This window comes from Lissotriton helveticus, chromosome 8 (genome assembly GCF_964261635.1).
Source record: "Lissotriton helveticus chromosome 8, aLisHel1.1, whole genome shotgun sequence".
In the NCBI taxonomy this organism is placed as follows: Eukaryota; Metazoa; Chordata; class Amphibia; order Caudata; family Salamandridae; genus Lissotriton; species Lissotriton helveticus.
In genome coordinates, this window is record NC_136069.1 from 125,420,274 (window position 1) to 125,443,874 (window position 23,601).

Below are 23,601 nucleotides of genomic sequence, written 5' to 3' on the forward strand. Positions count from 1 at the left end.
CCTATGTTGCTAGTATATACCATTATAGTTCTAAAATTGTGTGGTAAAGGTATGCATGGTCATATCATGCATAGTAAAGGCAATTCTACCTATAGCTTAAGTAATTGCATGGTAAAGACATGCATAGTAAAGCCTGCTTGGTAAAGACTGCGTGGCATAATGTGTGGAAAGGGTATGCTCTGTAATGTCATACAAACAATCTATTGAGATTGACGATATCGAAGATGTATAGTCTGTAGAGGCAATGTATATATTATGATTTGGCATGCAGGGTACAGGAGTCAGAGGAGTACAAACACTAGAAAGGAAAATCATTCACATACCAAAAGATGGCATATTATGCAGTATAATATTTACACTCTGCTGTTAAGCAGAAAGCATTGTTATGAGATTCAGGTATACTGTTGAAAATCCACTTTTTCACATGGGTTTTCCCTGCTAGTAACTGCTTGCATTATGTCTCTGCCCATTGAGAAAACACTACCTAGTTTACAATTGCATGTGTTTCCATTATGGTGTATATGTTGATATTGATCAGCCTCTCAGACACAGGCACAAAACCTGCCAGTTCACTGCATGAGAGAGCTGCAGACAGGCTGGATTCCCTATGCAGAGAAAGAAAGGAGATATCTCTGGCAATGCCTTGTAGGCATTGCAGGAGATAAGAAAGGGATCTTCTCCTGTGAATCTTCAAAAGAACTGTCAGGTTTTGGTAAAAGACAGGGAAAGATATATAGTTTCAGCCTGTCCTACATTGAAGCCCAAGATCAGTCGTTACCAAACCAGTGTGGGTGAGATTAGCTTTGGAATTCATTGCCTGACCTGTCCAAGACTACTGGCTCCCATCCAGTCTCTCTGGCCTAACTGAAGGCTGGAGGCAGTCTGGAATTTGGAGTTGCGCTGAGTGAATGGAGGTAGAAGTCCCTAATGGCCACTTCTTAGTACTGCACAGGAATTTCCGATGTCTGCAGAACGGAGAAGCCATGTCGAACGGAACTCTCAGTTTAAAAAGCTATAACTTTCCAATGACTGGTTCAATGTTGTCACTTTGGCCTTCGTTTAATCATAAATACTTTTTGCTTTTGCTAATATGGTCTGGGAGCTTTACCTAGTGATTTCTTGATGCAAGTGTTGTGCTGTTACTGTTCAATTCTCGGCTCGGTGGGGTCTTGAGTCCTAAAACGTCCATGGACTCGACAATTCTCGCTCCGGTGCCTACTCGATTCACGGGTTCACACTCTGCAACTCTGGGCAATAGCTTGCTTAATCTCCACAACGGCCCCTCGCGGCGGGATGCCTGGCTTTCACCTTGTGGATACCCTGCCGGGGTTATCTCACAGGGGAATACCAGGACGGGTTCCCTAAGCAAGCGCTTAGAAACCGCTTGGTGATTTGCGCTATATAAATTCCTGTACATTTACCCCTTAACACACATTAGCTTAAAGTGCCCTCTGTCTCAGGCCTGTGCTACAAAGGAGTAAATGAGCCTGCCTTAGAGAAACAACATTTGTCTAACTAGGAGCTGGTTTTGCACATGTCGGCAGAGCTGCCCAACCGAGCTTCCTACCTTCTGTGACAAAGTGTGTGTTAATTTGAAAGGTTTTTGGGGTTTATTCTGGGATAAGATTATGTTTAGATTCTGAAGTTTATGCATGTTGACCTGTCGTATCTTTTCTAAAATATGTGGAGGCTTGCTTCAGTCAATACCTCCATTCTGACAGAGGAAGTTGTTCTTCAAGAGGGTTCCTGTCGTAAGAAATGTGGAGGCTTGATACAGTCCTGACATTTAGTCTGGCAGAGGAAGCTGCTCTTAAAGAGGGTGTCAGTTACAAGAGAATATTGCAGTGATCGTTTGCTACAGAGTTTGTGTTTGTTAGCCTTATGTTTCTGATAAGAAGGTGCCTTTTGGGAGCATATGATACGAAACGGGTGCCAGGCTGAGCCAGCCTTAAGCATGCAGTTGTCGAGATTCAAACTTTGGGAGCAGTTCCTGAAAAACAGCATTTAAAGTGTGGATTTCTTCCCTAAAACATGGTGTTTCCAATGTAAGGACCTTATTATGACTACGGCGGTCCATCAGATCACCATAGCCACCGTGGCGGTGAAGGCACTGCTGCACTAGTGGTCCACCGCCTCATTACGACATGGATGGCTGGACCTCATTGACACCACAGTAACCACCAGGGATCAGCGATTCCTGGTGGTGGTGCGGATGTCTTGATGCCGCAGTATGCTAGGTGGGGCAAGCATAACACGAGTTTCCTCCTTAACACAGTTTTCATGGTGATAAGCCTGCCATGAAAAGTGTGGCAGAGAGAAAACAAGTGGGCCCCTACATAGCCCCCTGTTGCCTCTGTGCCAGGGTATGCATGCAGGGGGGCACAGGATGTGCCCCCCTGTCTGCATGCACCTCCAATTCCTGGGGGGTAGGGACTTGACAGTTCATGCCCTGCATAAAACTGCAATGGCATTCCTATTGAGGTGCCCGTTATTGTTCTCCTATGAGCCATTAACCAGATACCACAGTGGGCCAGCCGCCACAGGACTGGCCGATCTGGATTCCAGTCAGAATCCAGATGATGATCTAAATATAGCTTTGGTGGTGCAGGAGCAGGCCACTGGTGTTTTCGCCCACTCTCACACCACCAAAGTCATAATAAGGCCCTAAGTTTTTCCTTACTTGTGGGTTTTGAGAGCCTCCTGGAATACTTAATGTGTGGGATAGATACTTTGGAGAAGTTGGTGTAAATCCTTGTATGTCAGGTCTGCTGTCTTATGATGTTAAAACTAATTGTCCTTGGATTCACCAATTAGGGGAAACTCAACCCTTTCATTTGACCTTGGATTGGATTATATTGTAGGCTTTATCACAAAAGCAGTCTTATTACACAAATAGTTGTGCAATGCAACAAGGTAATTGTTTAAAGAAGACCAAATAGAAAGATGGAATAGAATAAGGAACAGAAAAACTTACGAAATAGGGCATTCCTTGAAAATAAGTAAAGGCACGTTGAATTCATCCTCCCTTTCTATTGTGTGAATTTTGCAATCTGTAGTTAATCTAAGCAGTTTCATACCATTCAATCCTTTCTAGACTGTGCTGACAAAGTTTCCCAGGAATGAGTGAAAAAATGTGTGAATCAAATAAATCTTGTATGCAGGTCAATGTAACAAAGATGAGCAACCACTCCAGGCCCATATCTAAGAACATCAGAGGGCCCCTCACTTACAAAGTTCCAGCAGAGACACCCACCAGCAAGTGTCTGAACAGCTCAATGGCAATCTTTCTAACCAATATAGGGGCCCATTCAAAAGAGATTTATGAATATGTAAAGTAGTACTAATGTAGTATGTCTTCAGGTACTCATAAATGTATTTTAGAACTTGACCTAAAGCATCTAAAAACTAGAACAAAGTTGGAATATTTTGGGAATATTAATCTGCAGTAAGGGCAAATAGAAATGATTATGTCATTCACCACACTTTTATTAATGGGAAATTGGAAATTACAGGGCCACGTTACAAAAGCATTTATGACTACTTGAAGTACCTGTAGCACTACGTCAGTTTCTTCTAAATGCCCTTGTGAACTTAGGCCTAAGTTGTATCTATCAGAGCAGTAACAACAGAGCACCACTTTTATAATGCACATTCATAGTCCTTCAATTACAACATAACAAGCAGCAACAAGGACTCTGAGTACTCTATCAGGATAGTCCTTCTTCCACTATCCTGTTAAAGTCTTCTCTTTGCAAACATTTCTGATCATATATATGTTTTTAGGTAGAGAACAGAAACTCTCTTAAAACTATCTCTTGTTAAATTTTGTGAGTTTTACTCTTCCTAGACGTAATTTATTATTGGACGACACACTTAGGGCTGGTTCACTTTAATATTAGCTCATTTACACTCACAGAAGTTCTCCTATTAACAGATGCAGATTTACTAATTTTCATAATATAAACTTTTACTCATAGTAAGCCTGGAGAGCTGTTGTAACTCACAGCTACAACTTAAGTAAGGCAAACCTGCTCATACAATGCTTGTGGTTTAGGCCAAGAGAGAATGCTCATCATGTTGCCTTGGGCAGGGATCATCACTTTGGGTGTGGCATTCAGAAGAATGCAGTTTGCCTCAGTCTCTCTGAAAGCACTTACATCTTTCCATGGGAGACACAAGCTTGAGGCAGGTGGCGTCATCTGACTTCACTCAACAATCTAGATTAGAACGCTTGTTGTATCTTATGGGAAATGATGACGTAGTTTTCTGTCTTCATTTGAACAGATGGACTCCATCTTGCTATTGGCAGATGAATATCCCTTACTGTTCATTTAATACATAACGCTTTATGGATTTCAGTATGTGTACAGGTTTTGAATTGGTTCTTGTAGAGGTTTGTGCAGTTTTTTCAATCCATTGTGAGATCTATGGACATTTTTGCCATTTTGCATCATTTACGAGATTTTTGATTTGGGACACCAACGTGAAAATTATGATATTCCAGACTTCATTTTTGCACATAACTTTTTAACAGTAAGGGGCTCATGACGATGCTGGTCGGGATGGCTTCCACGGCCCTGTTGGAGGCAATCCTACAGCCATGGCCTCTTCGGAAGTGGTCAGTCTGATTGCCGTGTACTCTGACTCACCGCTGCAAGACCTCTGACAGCTTTTCTCCAACCGCCGAAATAGCAGTTGGTCGCCGAGTGGATTACGATGTCGCTTTCTGATGAGACAGCCGTGGCGGTCTGACCGGCTGTCTCCACTCATCGAAAACTAAGGATTTGGGGTGCATACTCACCCAAATTCACTTCTCTCCAGCAATCACCACAGTGGATCTCTACTTCCAAGTGCTCCCTACACCTGGACAACTTTACCCCAATGACTATGATCACGTGGGTGCCAGAACCTGGGTAAGTCCTTATGCAGTATGTATCTTCATTGACCGGATTGTGCACATTCAGCCACGCTCCAGCAATGGGGTACATGGTGCACAAGGCATATCCCTGCATATCAAATGCATGTGTGTACAAGTCACATGTTTCCTGTGAGTTTTGTATGCATTTGCAGCAACATATTTGGGGCTATGTGCCTTGCTGTAGATGTGACCACTGCAGTAGCAACGGTTGAATCGTAATACAGCAGGGGTAAGCTTTCGGCCTCGGTGGTCGGACAGGGCTCACGAGGATGGCTGTCAGTTTGACCGGCATCGTAATGAGCCACTAAATATGCAACAACAGAGAGATATTTTGCAGAAAGCAGAGACTCTGCAATATCTTTGTTTACAGGAAAGATCAGCAAAATTTGAAACAAAATGACATCATCAATCAGGCTCTGCATCACATTTAGTAGGGTGAGTCTCACTCTCGTGAAAACTAGATGGTGATCCTATTAAAACAATCCTGCTTTTAGGTATAATCTAGAGAAAAGTAAAAGGATAACCAGGAAAGTTTTGCAAAGAGCAAAAATCTCCAGCGTAGCAGACGTTATTGAGTGAACCCAAAACTTTGTTCATCTCTTCCTAATGTCTTGCCTGATATAATCCTCCAATTTATTTTGTACTTATTTATTTAATTATATAGCGCTCTGTCCAAAAATAGACAAAATATAGAACAGTTAAATGGCATACTATATAAAACACTTTGAACTTTGGCACCACATTTACTGTTTTTAAATTGACTTATTCGTTCCTATGGTGCAGCTGGTTGTTATCATTTTCTTAACATCCATAAATATGTAATTTCATCACCTTTCACTCCATCGAGCTTCGAATTTATTTAATTTCACCCATTTGGATGCCTCTTCACCTCCCTCAGTTCTCAACCGTTTCTCCAGAAAGGCTTCGCTGTGTGAATTCCATCCAATCTGTGTGATCCAGACTTCCTGGTATGTCTGTTTTTTCATCCCCAGCTCATTGACTTTCTGTTATCTAGCACATACAATTCAAATTATTAACCTCGTTGACGCTTGACATTTGCAGGGCACTAAAATAAAAGAACAGGAAGAGGCAGGTCATAAGCTTGATTCCCAATTAATAGTCAAAAATATAAAGAAGCACAAACAAATGTCAGATGTGCACATTTCAATATAATATTTTACTACTAATGTCTGTAATTAGCATTTTTCCCATGTGGGTGACTTATGTGACATCTAGTGAGGATTAAAAAAAAACAGGGAGGTATCTCACAGCTTCATGTGGAGCGTTCTCATTCACTTTCTGAACAAATGCTCACTTTTTTTTATAATTCCACTCGAGCTAATGTGTTGCCAAAGAAAAGCGGACTAAAGATGATCGAATTAAATATTTGGGAATTTCCACTTACATTTATCCTTTGTTCCACAGGAGCACGAGAAATTGCCGTGGGTTACCAATTATGCTGTGGTAACACCAGGCATTGTCTACTAATGGATGACCTCTCAGGTGATGCTTGAAAAGCTCTAGGGGCATCAATAAGTGGCCTGTGCTCTTACATTCAACCTTAGACATCCTTTGTAATGCCCTTGGCATATCGGGAACTGAAATAGACTCTAAAGTCTGCACTCTGCTTGGGTGAAACTGAGGCTTTTGCATTTTATAGACCTTGGATAAAAGTGGTCAGTATAGCTATAGGTTTGTGTTTAGGGTGTGTTTTGATTTCATTTATTAGTTTGTTATTGTTTTTTTACAGTCTAAGCAAGCAAATGATATTGAAAACGAGAGTGTAACAACATGAACAAACCTACATATAATAAATTTTTTTTTGTATTTTAACATTTTCAAAACGAAAAAAAAATAATGTATAAGTCATGTAATGCGCATATTGCATCCAAGCTTCACATACATTCAAAGTACTTAATACTGCAGGGGGGTGACGCGTGATTTAATAGGCACAACTTTCTCACACCCATTAGCACCTGAACAACATATGTACTTCACTGAGGTTGTATGGAGGCTGACCATATAGTTCCCTGCACTGATAAAAAATAGGGGCATCTGCAAGGTTTGTCTCCTTTACAGTGGTGTTCCTCTTCTACTTAAGAGTAGGATGCATCCTAGATTGGTCCTGTTGCTAAAGTAGTCTTATGGGAAGACGACTTGGGTAAAGGTGTTAAATCTATTTGTATTTATTTGTAAGATTAATATGTCAGTTGTTTGAAATTTGGGGCAGGTGTGTGGTGTTTCTATCCTCACCTATTTGTAGTTCTTAGCTTCAGGAAGAAGTTCTCTGCCCCAGGAGCAGAGAGCTCCCCAAACAGATATATATTTCCATGTAGAAAGCTTATGGTTGTAAATTTGGTCGTGGAAGGCTCCACTCCTATATTTTACTGGGTGGAGACTTGTAAGTTAAAACTTAGATGGAGCTCTCCACAAAGAATTGATGAACGCCATCCACCTCGACGTAGATGTAAATCTGTGTGTGGTCCACACAACAAATTCCTTTTGTGAATGGGCGCTGTTGCCTCTGACAAAATCACATTCCTCACATGTAAAAATATGATAAATAGCTTTTGTAGTTAGCTATTAAACAATATGAAACTTTCCAATGTAAACAACTGAAAAGGTTGAATCATCTGGTTTAGCCGTAGTTGTGATTTCAGTTGTTGGTTGCTTGGAGATTTTCAGTAATTATGTTTGGCAGTGGAAGGCAGTGTGTGCACTAGCTTCCACTCTCACTGTGGCATGCTGTTGGGAGTTTCGTCAAGCACCATCACATCACATCTCGGGGACATGTCTATGGGTTGAGAATGTAATTTCACTGTCAGGTCATGCATTCATATATCATGGACATATACTGTTATGCCGTTCATGTCTTCATGATGAGCACATCTTTACATACAAGCTAGTAAGTCTGCAAAAAAGACACATGAATACATTAGAAAAATATTTCTGTTATGGTTATATGGACGAATCTTGAACGCCGCCAATTAAATTCCTAACATGAGAGTGACACTCCTTAGAAGAATGTGATCTGAGCGCACTATATAAACAAGGCCCCTTCTGTGACTACTAGTAATTGAGTTAATAATACCATTCTGCATGAATTAACAGGCGCCATGGGCATACATTCATGGCTACCCATTGTTGATTGAGATGTCACACGCATTATATTTGTTTCTAAATTTCCCTATGTGTGATGTAAAGTTTACAATGCACATTGGACACGCCTGGTGATTGCAGAATGCTGAAGAGAGATGCTGGTGGCAATGTTGGAGGTATAGAGGTTATGCCACAGGAACTGGAAGGATGACTTGGTGCTTTCGAAGTTCCAGCAAGTGATACAGAGAGAGATGGGGTTGGCTTTGAAGACAGTACAGTAAAAGAATGCAGTTCATTAGAAGGTAAGGATTTCCCTGACTCTAATTAGCCACAGATGATGACTGCAGAATATGTGACACTTTCTGCAGCTTTCACAATCTTTCCTAACCCTCCTTCTCCCTAAAAAATGTCGGACCAATGTCAGAAGACTTTGTTCTGGCTCTCCAAAATTTTGATCAAAAACCCAACTTTACCACTAAATAGGACTTTTCACCCCATTTCAAGAGTCACCAAACACAAACTGGTTATTTCTACCCATTTGGAAATTACACCTCTAAAATGGAATAAAGCAACTCCAATGTTATCCAATGGGAGCGATAGGCCTTGCAGTAGTGAATAAAGAATTTAGGAGTTTGTCACTACCAGCACATGTCAAACTTAGAAAGTGCATGTCCTGCTTTTTAGATACATTGATCCCTGCCCTCTAGGCTGTCCAGTCCCTACCCTATGGGTGACATATGTATTAAAAAGGAAGGTTTGGGCATTGTAAAAGTTTACTTTGCCAGGTCAAAATGTCAGTTTAAAACTGCGTTCAGGCTGTAATGGCGGGCCTGGAACATGTTTTACATTGCTGCTTAAGTGGGTGGCACAATAGATGCCGCAGGCCCACTGGGAGCATTTAATTTATAGGCCCTGGGTATGTAGTATACCACTCTACAAGAGACCTATGAGTAAATTAATTATACCAATTAGGTAAAAACCAATTTAACCATGCTTTGGGTGAAGGGGCACAAACACTTTAGCAATGGTTAGCAGTGCTACAGTTCACAGAGTCCTAAGGCCAACGAACATATGTTCCAAAAAATCGAGGAGGAGAGGAAAAAGGTTTGGGGGAAGATCACCCCAATGCCGACAGGTCCAACAATTAGGTTACATTGTTTGCAAAAATGTTCTTGTTTCAAATGTTTTCCCCTTCTGTTGTGACTAAATGGTGTGTGCCGTATTAATGTGTTATACAGTTTTGGCTCCTGCATGTTGACCATTCTCCTTTTCTTTATTAAGAATATTTATTTTCATTAGAACTAATGCCTCTCTTGAAATAGAGCTGTTCCATATTCGATAAAAATATTTATTACATACAGTTTCCTATTGGTGACTTATGGTTGGAACAGGTATGTTTCGGGCATATGGTGGGTTGTGAGATATCTGTGTTTAAAATTCAAGAGTGGAGCACTCCAGTTGTAGTTGACATAGTCACCCATGGGTGTTGTGCGATTTGCCAATTATTGTGAAATTTTAGTGACTATTTCAGTCTGTTTGTATCAACCTTAGCCTGATTTCTATTTGCTAGCACTATGGTCTTTCAATTACAAATGTCTCTAACCCAAACATCTGTTTTTGTGAACGTAGACATGGGATCATTTTGTTTTCCATGATGACAGTAATTTTGGGCGATATTGTTTGGAGGACCAGAGAAGTGCACCTTTCCACTGTTCAGTGGATCTTTCTTTTGCCAGGTCGAAATGTTAATTCAAGACTGTACAGACAGGCTGCAATGGCAGAGCTGAGACATTTTTAAAGGGCTACATAGGCGGGTGGCAGAATCAGGCATGCAGGCACACTAGTAGCAATTAACTTACATCCCCTCGTACATAGAGTACCAATTTACAAGGGAATTATAAGTAAATTGAATGTGCCAATTGGGAGTAATCAAAATCTACCAAGTTTAAAAAGAGAGAGCACAGAGCACTGGTTAGCAGTCCTGGAGTCCTAAATATGATTTCAACAAAACAGGAGGAGTGCAAGCAAAAGGTTTTGGTAACTACCAACCACCGAAGGGTGTCAGGTCTAGCAATGTCCGTTCCTGAGCCTCGCCAATGTGGTCTTCGTAAGTTAACTCTAACACTTTCTCTTTACCACCAACAACCCAAGGGCTTAACCATACCTTTTCTTTATCAGCTCATCTGGCACATGCCCTGCAACGTCCTTTTCCGTGCACTTTCCAAAACTTGGAGATTCCTTAGCTTTGCACAAAACCTTGTCTTCGCCCAAGCCCAGATTAAATTCCTCTTTCATCAATGCACCATTCAGGACCCCACTAACTTGAATGAGAACAGCCGCTTCTTCTGCAAAACTATTTGTTATTGAAGCATATTAATCATTGAATACATTTTTTCAGGACGATTATCTCTGGCACTATAAAAACCTGGGACATACCCCACTGGATAACAATTCTCTTGGAGCCTTTAGTGCCATTTATCAGTTATTTGAGCAGCCTGCCCTGCTGTTTTAATTCAAAGACAATTGGTCAGTGCTTTTGATATGTACATAAGATAAATTCAATCTCACGCCAGTAAGTTCTTTGAAATGATGCAAACCCCTCGATGTGTAAGTTACTCACATTCATTCACATATTAGGTTATAGGTGCCCTTCACAATGCCCTTGACGACAAAAGCAATAGCCTCCTTAGCACTATTTTCTCAGCACCTCAGCTTCTAACCACGTCATCCAGCACCCATCATTATATTTCTTCTTTTCTCTGCATATTGAATGCTTTCAATGCGCAGCTTCAGTTGCATTTTCTCCACTCAAAGGCATTCCCAAACTCCTCACCCACACAACAGTTTCATTCACCTTGAGAAATTTGCATAAAGGGGCAGGCTTTTTCAGCTAAGTGGGACTCAAATCTGGCACTATTTTTTATTGGGACTAAGGGCATTGATTAATTGAACTTTCTTTAGGTTCCACCCTCTTCTTTGAGACTTAGTGCCCCAAATAAATTCCACATTCCATTGAGATTGTAATAGTATATGACATGAACAGAATGCATAACACTGTTTGACGATGATGCATGTGATACAACTTACATAGTCCAAAGGGCAAGAGCTGCCCATACACATACTCCTTCCTATAATAACCTGTTTAAATGTATTTTTCCATGTTTATACTCATTTGAAACGTCATGCTTTAGAAACAATTTTATTTTTCAACTTCAATTTTGAAGTTGTGATGTCACTGTCATTTAAGATGTTAACACTCTATCCAGTACTTCATTGTGTTCACACTCATCTGTCCCAAATACCAGAATTTCGTCTTGAAAGTATGTAGGGATCTTCAAAGATGGCGGACTCCTACAACACAATGAAGAGGTTTCCTTTTGAACTGGTAGGCTGCTAGGCTCCCTTGGGATGCACAAATACCATTGGGCTCTATATGTTGCTATGCCGAACACATGATATGTTCTCAAGAGTGAATGCCACTTGCGTGCCAAGGCACGTTCAGTTGCTGTCCACTCTGCCCAGAGAGTCACTACATAGCAAGAAATACAGTTTGTACATCAGGAAAATAATGTCAGCAAATGACTACTTCACAATATTTGACAAAACATTTTGCGCTCACAAAATGTAGATAGTATTTTTAGCAATTCTTGGTACTACACTGTTGATGTCTCACTACAGTGAATAGGGAGATCTATCACCAAAGATGCAGTGATTTCAATTGCACATACTTCTGCACTGGTGGTCGGTGCGGCTTGAAAAAGATGATTACCCATTTCTTAGATGCCAGATAAGCCTCCCCTATTCATTTTTATAGCAAAATACACGACACACATCATTCACTACAATTTGGATACATTACAGATTTGTCCAAATAAAAAATGTTGGTAAAAGCTAAGGTTTGACTCAACCTGAGACTTTACATAGTTTGACTGCTCCCTCACAGTTAATATGAGATGCACACAATTCTCTCTTGACTCCTAACCTATTGCTGGCATCTGAGGTACATACACAATTCAGGGTCTCATCACAAGGCGTATTTGTCAGGACATGGTGCTTAAATCTCCCAAACTAAAATGGCCAAGACCATGCATCATGCAGACATGCACAGACCAGACACAGGTACGTCTACAATGATGGCTGTGATGAACAATGCAATGACATAACGCGGCAATACCTGATTGCCTAGTACGGCTGGAAGTAGGGTGGTGGTACTGCAGCCTCTCCAAAATAACCATTCTGGAATTCAGAAGATGAATGCACAGTAAAAAACCTTCCGAATTTGTTTTAATTTTCTCACATTTGCTTAGCTTTAAAGGCAGGTGAAATGGCAGGCTATATTTTCTGACACATTTCCTTCTATACTTTTAACGTGAAAATTGGCATATCGTTTTTTTTCTTTCTCTGACAGCAAAGTGAGAAGATTTTGCACAGTGAACGATGTGACAATATTGTTGCGGTACACTGACTACACCACACAACACACAACATTTAAATACCTGTAAACTAAGTTTCAGAATATGTCAGCAGCTAAGAAATCACCCAAAAACATGTTTTTTAAAATGTGATGGAATAAACGATTTTAATACAATCAAATCAATACACATGGTAATGCACAAATTACATATTTGATTGAATGGTATTTCCATATATTATTGTTTGTGCACCGTATAGTTTTATCAGTAAAATTGTGGCCCTCATTTGTGAGGCCCCTTGCGGCACTTTTGTGCCACCGGAACGTCCATTTTTTGACGTTCGAGTGGTGCAGTGTGCCACAGCATATTCACAAGGCAACGTAAAGCTACTTTACACGACTTTTCATGGCTTTGTAAATATGTCCCCCTTTCACACAAAACACTGTGTGAAAGGTGCATTCCATGGGTGTTGCTGTGGGTTTTTCCACTCATCACTCATGGAATATGAAACATTCCCAGATTTACGAGGAATTGCAAACCTGGGAATGTGTCAGATTCTAACGCCACAGCGAGGGTGGCGCAATGAGGAGAAATGTATTAATTTTTCCTTGTTTTTTCCCTTTTCTAAGTGTGCTGCATTGTGTAGCACACTTAGAAAGAGAAAATCACCTGAATTAATGTTGTGCAGGAAGGTGTCTCCTCCTGCACAAAATCAATCAGACCGGCAACGCAGGCACCCTGACTGTGCCTGCGTTGACCCAACGTTGCCCATTGTTCGCCGGCGCATTGGAAAAGGACAGGAATGTGCCACATCTCAAAGATACTGCGTATTTCTGCCCTTTTGTTTTTATGTAGGGCTGCGCAGCAAGAGTCCTTGCGGTGCTGCCCAGCGCCAAAACCTCACAAATGAGGCCCTGTATGTTTTTGCTGATTTAATGGCCATGTCTATAGAAAATGTGCTGTCTGTAAATGATCGGTGCGCTACCACACTATGCTTTAGTAATATTGTTGCAACTATGTGCTCCCAAATGTACTACTAGCTATGCATTATCCACTAATCACTCTCCTGCTGAAAAAACTTGCTATACTTGTTCTTTATGTGAAGCTTGGATATTTCACAAACCTTACGACGTCAGTGATATGACATTGATGGCAGCAGCTGAAATCTGAAAATTGTTCTAGCTCCACTGGATAGCAACAAATCAGCAAGAACTATGCTTTAACAGGCGAAAAAACACACATATTCACAGACTTCACAAACAAACATCAACTGCTACAACAAGAACATGTCCCTTTAAACATCCAGAAAAGTCGACACAATGGGGCATATTACCAACCAATAGAGATAATTTTTGTCTCTAACTTGTTTAGAGACAAAAATTATCGCCGCAAATCGGCGATTTTTATCGCAGATAAACCTTGCTATTAGCAAGGTTTATCGCAAATGCGATAAAAAACGGCCGCAATGCATGAATATCGCTGAAAAGTCCGCGATATTCATGCATTATCGAGCAAATGCTCTTAGCCATGTTATCCACCTCCCATTGGATAACATGGCTAAGAACTGCTCCTGGGCAAGTGTTAGCTTTTGGAGATATTCGCGCTTAGCGCGAATATCTCCAAAAGTTGGTAATAGGAGATAGCGATGTTAGCGACTGTTTTCAGTCGCTAACATCTTGGCACGCCCACTTTGCATGTCATTAGTGATAAATATCACTGACATGCAAAGCGGGGCCCAAGATGGTCACTATCTCCTATTAGCTGTCGCTAACTGGTGTTAGCGACAGCTTGGTAATAGGGAGATAATTTTATCTCCGCTTTCTTGGCTTTTAAAGCCAAAAAAGCGGAGATAAAGCCCCTTGATAATATGCCCCAATGTTCCACATGGAACCATGGAACACTTATAGACCAGTCCCAATACCTTTTCCTAGCTCTTTCAAACTTGCTGCTTGAGAAGCATTAGTATTTTCTAAGTTTCATTTTGACGTTTTGGGTATTTCTTTGGATCTCATTCAATTGTTAGATGTGCAATTTTCTCAGGTTGTTGATTTAGTATGGTGAGTGACTCTCTTTCTGATTTTCTATTAAAAATGTGTGAATAAGAGTGCTCTTTTTGCTACTTTCAGATTTATGATTTTAACGAGTTTGAACCTACTTGTCAGGCCGCAACTGTTTTTATTAGTATGTATTTAGAAAAGATTAACGCTTAAATTCAAATATGAGCCACCTTTAACTTCACTTTTTTGACTCAATGAAAACTATAAGTGGGCAGAATTGATTGAGTTTCATTGTTTGGATTTCCATTAAAGTTCCGTGGGGCATATTATCAAGAAACGGCGTTAACATTATCGCCGCTTAAAGCGGCAATAATGGGCTTGATAATGTGCCCTTGTGAATTCCCATAGAAACCCATGTTCTGGTGTGAACATGGGCTTCTATGGGAATTCTCTACGGCGTATTACCAAGCCCAATATCGCCATTTTAATGGTAGTTTTCTGCCGCTAAAGTGGCGATAATGTTAACGTCGTGCTTGATAATATGCCCCAAGAGATTTTGCGGAATTCCTCCAAGGGGCAGAGTGGGTGACGCGTTGTGCAGTGCATACCATTCAGCGCCCATACATTAGTATGTGAGGGCGCCCAGGGGTCACCCCTGCTGTGCAGTGGTTTAAACAGAGGTGGAAGAGGGAGCAGTCCCTCTATGTTTAAAAAACATTGCAGATTAAACTTAATCTGCAGTGTTTTTTAAAGACAGAAGGACTGCTCCCTCTTCCAGCCCTGTTAAACTAAAAACCACTGCAGACCAAACTTCATCTGCAGTGGTATTTAAACACAGTGGGACTGCTCCCTCTCCCATCCCTGTTAAACTAAAAACCCTGCAGGCAGAGTGGCGGAATTTAATCAGTCAGTCCTCTTTACAAGAGTACCAGATTTCTCTATTCAACCGGCAGAATTAAAATTCTGCCCACCCCTCATGAAAAACATCTTAATTGCTACTTCATTTTAGCCAAGCATAATAGTTAAGACCTGAAAACAATTGTACTATTTTTGTGTTTAAAGAATGTAAACAGAGAGAACAGGCATCGTGCTTTTTAGTTGGCGGTCTTGCTGTTTGAGATCTGCACCATCACTATGTTTCATGTCAAAGCAATTACACTTCCTATCACTGGATGTGATTTATTAACCTTTTGGTAATTTGTTCGATTGTTTTTAAAGCAATAGAAGAAACACAAAAGGATGCTCTCACAATATACTGCATCATGTGCCGTTCACAGGGAAACATTGCCTCATTACTGGATGTTATTGAAAGAACAAGACTGCCACATTTACTGAAATCGCCAATTCAAAAGCTATTCTGATAAGGGTTGTGGAACAGCACTTTATCAACTTCAAGTCACCTTACAAATAAGAGCTAATAAAATTGGTAATGCAGCTGTGATATTTCAAGGATGACTGATTCACATTTCAAGTCAAATCACCTAAGCAGCAGCTGCACTCTCAAACAAATTGAAGCAGTGGCAATTTGTCGCCTGCTTTGCAATTTGTGTATTGGTGGGGTAGATATGTCTTAGGGTTCCAAACAGCATCCTTCCAATATGTAGAATTGTATATGGGTAACACATAATTATGCAAAATTACGTCAAATTTTGTGAAATGCAAAATGTGCTGTTGTATTTTGGAGTGAAATGTGGCCTCGCGTCTTAGTGTCATGAGACTATGTGTGCTAGAACTTATGCAGTTCTGGGCAGTGTTAGACCTGGCATCCTTGGCATGGGTTTCCCCTGTATTTTTGCCTCTGCCTCATGTATTTTTACTGTGTGTTGGACTTTGTTTTTGCTGGTCTAGATGCTCTAGGCACTTTGTCACTGCTGTTCAGTGCCAACGTGCGAGTGCTCCCTCTGTAAATTATTCGATTAGTCATTCCATAATTGGCTTATTTGATTTACTACTAAGTCCCTAGTACAGTGCACTGTGTGTGCCCAGGGCATGTAAATCAAATGCTGCTAGTGGGCCTGCAGCACTGATTGTGCCACCCACACAAGCAGCCTTGGAACGGGTTCCCAGACCTACCATTTCATTTTCTGTGTCTCTGACCTTTGGTCTAGGGCCGACTCTATCCCCAGCAGATCCTCTGTGTTGTGCCTCACCTCTGACAGACGGACCTCCACCTGTTAGGTGTTCAAGGTCACTATCGGTACGCTACTGTCCGCTCCTGCTGCCCGCCTCGGCCTGTACCCCTGCCCACACTGCTGTCCTTCACTTTGCATTCTACCTCTTTTATTTAATTTAATACTTTGCATTCTGCCTTTATTCTTTGAATTTAATAGTGTTTAAATATTCAGTTTCATTCTGCTTCATTATTTTCTCTTTCCCTTGGTTGCCCTGCTTCTGTTTCCTGCCGCTGCAGCCCTGCGGCCCCTCCTCCTGATGCTCCACGCTACCGCCTCCCAGCTGCATGTCCCTCCCCCTTCCCTACTTAATGGCAGCCACTGCGCCAAATGCAAGCCGGTCCGCCATCTGACCGCAACCAGTGCCAGGGACCCTGAATCTCCAACCATCTACCGCTACGACTCAGCCGCCCTCCTCGCACTCAGCCCTGGAAGAAAGAACAACTGACTACAGGCCATGCCAAACACGACCAATGGCCACGTTTCCTGCCGCCACTGATGCCAGACCTTCACCATTGCACCAGTTGCCGCCAACGTGTGCTTCCTGTACAGACACACCATGGAGATCTGGACCCTCCTGGACACCCTCTCACCCGACGCCACCTTCTTCACAGAGACCTGAACGAAACCCTCCTCTGCCCCCGCCATGCAATCCTGGACGGACACAAGATCCAGAGGAAGGACAACCCCAGCCACCCAGTAGGAGGCCTCGCCATCGTGCACAAAAACTCCAGCTGCTTCTCCACCTCCAACAACACCTTCCCCACTGCTGAACATCTGCTCTTCCAGATCCAGACCAGCCCTAACTCCGCTCTCTGCGACACCCTCGCCTACAAGCCCCCTGGGCCCTCTTCGCCGAAATCATCACCGACCTCATTGGACCCCATGCCATCACCTCCATGGACTACATACTCATCGGAGACCTGAACTTCCACCTCAACAACCCCAACTCCACCACCACCTGGGAAAACCTTGCCAACATCAGACTGAAACAACTTGTCACCACACCTATTCAAAAAACAAGGCAGGACACACCCTCAACTCCATCTTCGCAGGAGGAAATAGCGTCTACTTGTCAGGTTGCTTCTTCCTCAGGGTCGGGAGTGATGACATAAAGGGACCAACCTCTGAATACCTCCAACTCTGATTGTAATGATTACACAGAGTATTGAAGTGATTAAGCGGGGGGGAAAGGGAATTAGGAAGGGAACAGCTGGGAAGGAGATCTGAAAAGGAAAAGTTACTCACAAACAAAAATACACGCACTTTCCTTTACACAAAGAAGTAAACTAGGACATCAGATTCTGTCCTTCTATCAGGAACTAGCCTAAGAGCTTCGTGGCTTGCGTTTATTCAGACAAGCAGACTCTTAGTTTACCTTTCTTAGATCCGCTATATTGTGGCGATAATACTTCACTTCAGTATCAACTGCTCAAAGGCATAAGCGGCAGAATTTGGTTTAGGACTTTCTATGACTAGGTTTTCAATCACCTAAACAATCATGGAACTACTTATAGAACAAGAATCACACTCGCGAATATGAAAATGAGCTGGAGAAAACATGCATAGAATTTCTACTGAACAAGATTCACACTTGTGAATAAGGTAATGATCTTGAGAATCAAAACGAATGTTCTTAATAATTCACTGAAATATTTTTAACAAGATTCGCAATCTTACCTGTAGAGTACGACCTACTCTACTTCTGAATCTGGGTTAGTGACAGGTAATCCCCCAAAAGCTAGCCTCACCGGGAGCCGATCAAGAAGAGAAGCCTCAGCAGATTCTAAACTTCTCCTGCAGCTCAGCGAGCGTTGTAGCAGTCTTCAGGCACCCAGCACTCTCCACCGATCAAAAGAAGAAGGCTGGCCTCACCGAGAAACGGAGCCCCAAGATCCTCTTCCTCCTTCACCAAAAGATGCTGAATAGTGAGCACGGGGAACTGGGCGCGGCCGCTGACGTCATCGTAGGCACGCCCATGCCAAATTCCACGCATCTTGCGTGAGATGCCAAATCTCACTCATCTCGCGTGAGATGCCAAATCGCACGCATCCTAAGTTGGAAAAAGGTTAGTAAAGAGAACAAACATACTAGGACAAAAGAACATGCATCTTTAAACATTTTCACCACCACAATCCTCCAGGGGCCACTCTATGACTTTTACCACATAACGGTTGATCGCACAGGAACAGGCGTATATGCCTACAGGATGGGGCGGGCCCTAGACCGCAAGCCGCCCTAGTCCTGACACTACTTCAGTCACACCACGCAACCCCCATGGACAGACCACCGCTGTGTACACTTCCAGGTCGACAAACCCAAGCCGACCAAACCCACTCCATGCCCCCACAAAGGAACTGGAGCAGAGTCATTGAGGACCGCAACACCCCCACCACTGCAAATGACACCAACCACTCTGCCAGGGAATTAAACATATGGATCTCTAACTGTGCAGTCAAGCTCGCCCTGCTACCCAACTCCCATAGACAGCACCCCAGGAAAGCTGCCTGGTTCACCACCAACCTCCAAGAAGCCAGACGCACCTGCAGATGACACCCGAAAACCTCAACACCTACAAGAACGCCATGAAGGAATACCACCAACGCATCAGAACTACCAAAAGGACCTACATCCACAACAAAATCGCCAGCAACTCCAAAGAACTCTTTAGCATTATCCAGGAATTCACCAAGCCCCCCAGCGAAGCCACAGACATTACCCCTTCCCAGGACCTCTGCTACAAAGCTTTGATCCTACTTCCAGCTGAAGATCAAAAACCTCTACGACAACTTCACCGACCACACACCTGACTGTGCAAACATCCCACCTGCCGACAACGCCAGCCAACCCACCATCTCATCTTGGACACTGGTCACGACCTAAGAGACCACCTCAACCATGAGAAGCATCCACTCATGGGCCGCCACAGACTCCTGCCCACCCAACATCTACCACAAAGCCACCACTGCCATTGAATTAGAATTACGACGCACCATCAACACCACTTTCGAGACCGGCATTTTCCCTGATGACTGGAAACGCGCAGAAGTCAGGCCCCTGCTCAAGAAGCCCACAGCAGATCTGACAGATCTCATAAACTACCAGCTGATCTCGCTCCTCCTCTATGCAGCGAAAGTTGCTGAGAAGACTGTAAATGCAGAACTAACTAGGTTCATCGGAGACAACTCCATCCTCGACCTGTCTCAATACGGATTATGCAGCAACCACAGCACGGAGACTACCCTAATCGCCACCACCAATGACATCCGCAGCTTCCTCGACCAAGGCCACACCCCACCCTGATTCTACTGAACCTATCAGCAGCATTCAACACCGTCTTCCACCGCACACTCGCCACCAGACAACGTGACGTCAGCATACAAGAAGCTGCCCTCGACTGGATCTGATGGCCCACCGCACTCAGAAGCCCCACGCCCCCATGGACCACACCAGAAATATAGGCATCATACTCGACTCCTACCTCTCCATGAACCGACAGGTCAACACAGTCACACAGTCGCCTCCAGCTGCTTCAACACCCTCTGCATCCTCCGTAACACCTTCAAGTGGATCCCCCGAGTCAAAGAAAACAGTTACCCACACACTCATCACCAGCAGGCTGGACTACGGAAACGCCCTCTATCCAAGAATAAACAAATCTTTGCTCAGCAAACTCCAGACTATACAGAACACCACCACCAGACACGTCCTCGGAATCCCTCGACACAAGCACATCAGCCAACACCCATGGAAGTGGAGAAGTGTGGCTCAATGGTTAGAGTGGCAGACCCTGATGCAGAGGTCTAGCCTGGGACCAAGGTTCAATTCCCACCTCGGGCTCATTTTCCTCGGACCTGATAATTCTCGCCTCGGTGCCTATTCTAATCATGGGTCCCACTCTGCAACTCTGGGCTTGCTTAATCTCCACAACGGCCCCAACAACGCTAGGATGCCTGGCTTCACCCTGGGGTGCCCAGGAGGGGGCACTTTACAGGGAAAAGCCAGGAAGGGTTCCACAACGGAATGCGTACAAGCGCCGAGATGCCTCATGGGTGATTTGTGCTCTATACAAGTACTACACATTCACATTCACACATTCATTCATTCATTCACCTCCACTGGCTCCCCGTCGAGAAAAGAGTCACTTTCAAGAGACTCACCCACGCCTACAAATGCCTACACAACACCTCAACAATAGAATCACCCTCCACTTACCCAAAAGAAACCTCTGGTCCGCCAACCTCATCCTCGCCAAAACCCCTTGCATCTGCAGAGGCAAAACAGGGGGAAGAGCCGTCTCCTACATCACAGCCAAGTCCTGGAACAAGCTCCCCTTCAACATCAGACACGCCCTCTCCCTGAGCACCTTCAGGAAGGCTCTCAAAACCAGGTTCTTTGACTGAACAGACTGCTGACCCCCTACCCCCTACCCCTCCAGCGCCGTGAGAGCCTCACGGGTGAGTAGCGCGCTTACAATTCCCTGATTGATTGATTGAACAGTTCAGTACTGCCATGTCGACCTGACATTCCTGATTGATTGATTGAACAGTTCAGTACTGCCATGTCGACCTGGCATCCACTTGCCAGGCCTTAACCTTCCTTTTTCTTACATGTAAGTAACCCCTAAGGTAGGCGCAAGGTATCCCTGGGGGCAGGGTGCAGTGTATGTGAAAGGTAGGACATGTCCTGATGTATGTGGCATGTCCTGATAGTGAAACATTGTCAAATTCGTTTTTCACTGTTGAAAGGCTATCTGTCCAATAGGATAGGATGCAGAGTTTAGTTATAAAATTTTATACATTTAACTGCCCATGGGAACAAGATAGGAAAGCGGAGTTCGGGATACCTCAACTCAGGATATTATCCATCCAGTGTGCCTCTGCTAGGTTTGTGTATTGACTGGGTGAGATGTGTCCGGCCTTGCCAGCGTGAATCAGGGCTGGGCTGAATAGACCTGGGCTGCCTTTAGAGTAGGGGAGGAGATTTCCTTTACACCTGAATGGGACTGGTCTGCTTTCGACAATGATGTCTCCAACTCTTCCCAGGAAGCTGGGCCAGAGAGGACAGAACTTGCTTTTGATGAGCACAGGCACTCTCTACCACAAGAGAACAAAGAAATGTTGACTATAAAAAGTGGGGCCCAGACCCCAGTCTTTTAGAATACTTAGGGATCAAGAAGGAACCTCTGCCAAGAGCAAAAGCTGAGAGAAACTGAAGCACTTCTCCTTTGCTGTGGTATGTCTGTCTGCAGTGGCTTTTTCTGCCAAGGAGAGAGTAAAAACTTTGCTTTTTGCTGTGTCTCCAACTTGAAGAAGATCTCCAAGGGCTTGAAGTAGTGCTTGCCTCCTGTTCTGAATTCTCAGGGACACAAATACTTCATCCACTGTCATCATGCAACTGGGACTGCTGTTCCAGCTGCCACAGAGTGAAATTGCAACACTGATTCTGCTTGTGAAGAGCATGATTCACTATCACGACTTGCACCGTAGGCCAGACACCTTCCAAAGCCGTCCCTGAGGCTGCTGTCTGCACTGGAGCTGAGGACACAGTTTGTGATGCTCACGATGTACCGTCCTGACTCGCACCGCCACCCTGACTTCACCGACACCGGTGCTTCATCAACGTGAAGCCGATACTCAATGTGGGTGACTCCCAGATCCTTCAACATTGCACCATCATAAGGAACCAATGCCTCACTGCCACCATTACATCTCGTCCCTGCCACCAGTAAGGAGTCGACACGTCGCCTCCCCGATGACAGTAAGGAACTGACAACTCACATCCCCTGCATCCCAGTAAGGAACCAAGGCCTCAACTCCCCTGGGGTCGTAAGGAACCAACGCATCACCTCCCCTGTGGTCATAAGGAACCGACGCCACCCAGCACTAACTAAGCAGAACCTCCCCAACCCCATGCACCATCTTAGCTTTCATCGTTTCCAAGGTAGTGTTCTTTGGGGATCCATGCGACTCCGGGCCTGAAGCTGCGCACCTCGCGGACGGTGCCGTACTTTGGGATCTTCATCTGTCACGACGTTGTGATAACTCCAGGGGTATTTATATGGTGCCACAGGTTTGATGTGTGTGCATAGTCTATTTTTGAGGCTATCCTAGTATATATTTTTGTCATTTTGGTCTTGTTTTGGTTAGATAAAAACTACCTATTTTTCTAAAATGGTGTGGAGTCCATTTGTAGAGTTTTCACTGTATTACTGTATGTGTGCACAAATGCTTCACACACTGCCTCTGAGATAAGCCTGTCTGCTCATGCCAAGCTACCAATGAGGTGAGCAGGGGGTATTTTAGAAGTGTATCCCCCATACCCTGACTAGGAAGAAGGGTCCCTACTTGGACAAATGTGCAAATCATTGCCAACTAGAGACCCCCATTTGTAACAGGCGGACTCTTTAAGGAAGCATGTAATTGGTTGGAAGGTGTTAAAGTGTGCTTCTTAACGGTTATGACATAATCAGAGAACAGAGTGAGATTGTATGATGAGGAATAAAGATGTACAAACCAGAGCTCTATGTGTGGCATATTTATTTGCATGCTCTCGGCTGGGAAGAATAAAACAACTGCTGATGAGTGCAGTATCTATGCCCCAAAGAAATGAGACTGCTTTCCCTGGAAGTTTGTAAAAGTACAGCAAACTCCTTGTGTGTGCCATGTGTGCATAGTTTAATAAGAAGATGCTCGAATTTGGCATGTGTGGAATCGAAGTCCTTCATATGCTTTCAAGCAAGCTCATTCGAAAGCCCACAAGAACCTCACTTATAAGGCCCAGAAGAGAGATATTGTGCCACAGCCTAACACAGAGACACTATCGATGCACAGTGAAATGCAAGAAGCATCCACAACCAGGCAAAATGCAAAAAGCTGGAAGCAGTAATGAAGACAAAACCGCTACTTACCGCTATGAAAAAAGATGACACCTTATAACCTCCGATCGGGCATGATAACCAAAGTACGAACACATGGCCAGTGCTTGCAGAAGTTGCAGATCTG